The sequence below is a fragment of the Rutidosis leptorrhynchoides genome, chromosome 3 (assembly GCF_046630445.1).
Source record: "Rutidosis leptorrhynchoides isolate AG116_Rl617_1_P2 chromosome 3, CSIRO_AGI_Rlap_v1, whole genome shotgun sequence".
NCBI lineage: Eukaryota > Viridiplantae > Streptophyta > Magnoliopsida > Asterales > Asteraceae > Rutidosis > Rutidosis leptorrhynchoides.
Window position 1 is genome coordinate 498,886,616 of NC_092335.1, and position 2,996 is coordinate 498,889,611.

Consider the following 2,996-nt stretch of genomic DNA (forward strand, 5'->3'; position numbering starts at 1 on the left):
GTTTTGGTGTAAGTGAGCTATTTAATGCTAATGGATCATTAAATGCTCAAGTGTAAGTAATGTGGTTAGCTCCACTAGTTGTGTATTGAAAGTGTACTTAATGTATTAGGTACATTGCTTTGAAGTTCGGAAGTGCATAATCATCATCCTTGTATTAAGGTGAGTGGAATAATTATGCGTGTACGTATATAATGTATTTAATTGTGTAGTGTGAATGTGGTATTGTCGCGGGGTTTAAGACACCACATTCTAAGTAACGAGTAGTATTGTCGCGGTGTTCAAGACACTACTCATTGTTTGATTGACATGTGGTATTGTCGCGGTGTTTAAGACACCACATTGTCACGAGAGTGGATGCCTCGATGTTCAAGGCACCACTCATGGTTTTGATTGACATGTGGAATCGTCGCGGTGTTCAAGACACCACATTGTCATGGGTGTGAGTTAGTCGCGGTGTTCAAGACATCACCCGGGGGACTAGTGATTACACGGTGTCTAAGTAACACTAATGGATGTTATGAACTCCGACGGTCTTTTACGAGTACCATTCCCTTGTACGATTGGTTAACCATGGTTGTGTGAATTCGTATCTAGCATATTAAATTGTGAACTATATGCTATTGTTGTTGCTAGCTTCTTGTGAATTGTGGATAATAGTTTATGCATGATGTTTGCATGGTTATCGTATTGCTAGCTTATATGCGGTATGGTGTAAGTGATTACAAGTAAGTAGGTTATATATGAACATGTATAATTATTGCATTCACTAAGCGTTAGCTTACCCCTCTCGTTGTTTATCTTTTAGATGCAGGTGCGGATAGGGGAAAAGGGGTTGTTGGGCACTAGGTGTCCTTTGATGATGTTTCGTTGGAGGCTTTGAAGTTGACCTAGCGTTTTGGGTAGTTTAGCCCCAAACCATGCTCGAAGTGTTGTTTGGATTAAAACTATCATTTTTGGATAGGTCAGCTTGTATCACATTTATTAATGGCCTTCGTGCCTTTTGTAAACACTAAAGTTGTTGTATGTTTTAACGAAACGTGTGGAATGGTTTACATATTTAATTGGTGCGTAAATGTGTATTATTTAAAAAAAAAAATCGTATGGACTACGGGTTGGGTTGTTTCAAAATATGAGAAAATGGAATGGAAAAATGGGCTGAAATCATAAAAACGGGATTACTTGTTATAAAGAAAAAAAAGATCCTTAAGTTTGTTTTTAGCTCATTAGTCATACAAGTTGTTAAATAATGGTTCCACATGTTTTTGACTCTAAGATGGCTGCTAAGAATGAATGATTAAAGGTGTATATACCAATAGTAAATACATCTAGAAGCTGTGTATTGTACCAGTACGAATACGGGTACATACGAGTAGAATTGTTGATGAAAATGAATGAGAATGTAATTGTGAGCATTTTTGCTAAGTAGAAGTACTTTGATATGTGTCTTGAAGTCTTTCAAAAGTGTACTAATACATATTAATACACTACATGTATATACATTTTAACTGAGTCATTAAGTCACCGTTAGTTGTTACATGTAAGTGTTGTTTTGAAACCTTTAAGTTAACGATCTTGTTAAATGTAATTAATCCATTGTTATAATACTTAAATAAGATGTTAAATTGTTATGTTATCATAATAACATGGTGTATAAATATATCTTAACATCATATATATATATATATATATATATATATATATATATATATATATATATATGTTAAAATACTATTACAACGATAATCGTTACATATATGTCTCGTTTCGAAATCCTTACGTTAGTAGTCTTGTTTTTACATATGTAGTTCATTGTTAACACACTTAATGATTTACTTAATTATCATTTTAACATGTTAAATATAGTGTAACAATATCTTAATATGATACATATGTATTTAGTAAGACGTTGTTATAACGATAATCGTTATATATATCATTTTCGAGTTTCTTAAATCAATAATCTCATTTGTTTGTATATAACTCATTGTTAACATATTTATGGAGATACTTACTTATCATAATCTCATGTTAACCATATATATATCCATTTATATAACATCATGTAGTTTTTACAAGTTTTTAACGTTCGTGAATCGCCGGTCAACTTGGGTGGTCAATTGTCTACATGAAACTCATTTCAAATAATCAAGTCTTAACAAGTTTGATTGCTTATCATGTTGGAAACATTTAATCATGTAAATATTAATCTCATTTAATGTATATAAACATGAAAAAGTTCGGGTCACTACAGTACCTACCCGTTAAATAAATTTCGTCCCGAAATTTTAAGCTGTTGAAGGTGTTGACGAATCTTCTGGAAATAGATTCGGGTATTTCTTCTTCGTCTGATCTTCATGCTCCCAAGTGAATTCGGGTCCTCTACGAGCATTCCATCACACCTTAACGATTAGTATTTTATTTTGCTTAAGTCTTTTAACCTCACGATCCATTATTTCGACGGGTTCTTCGATGAATTGAAGTTTTTCATTGATTTGAATTTCTTCTACCGGAATAGTGAGATCTTCTTTAGCAAAACATTTCTTCAACTTCGAGACGTGGAAAGTGTTATGTAAAGCCGCGAGTTGTTGTGGTAACTCAAGTCGGTAAGCTACCGATCCGACACGATCAATAATCTTGAATGGTCCAATGTACCTTGGATTTAGTTTCCCCCGTTTACCAAATCGAACAACGCCTTTCCAAGGTGAAACCTTAATCATGACCATCTCTTCAACTTCAAATTCTATGTCTTTTCTTTTAATGTCCGCGTAACTCTTTTGTTGACTTTGGGCGGTTTTCAACCGTTGTTGAAATTGAATGATCTTCTCGGTAGTTTCTTGAATTATCTCTGGACCCGTAATCTGTCTATCCCACACTTCACTCCAACAAATCGGAGACCTGCATTTTCTACTATAGAGTGCTTCAAATGGCGCCATCTCAATACTCGAATGGTAACTGTTGTTGTAGGAAAACTCTGCTAATGGTAGATGTCGATCCTA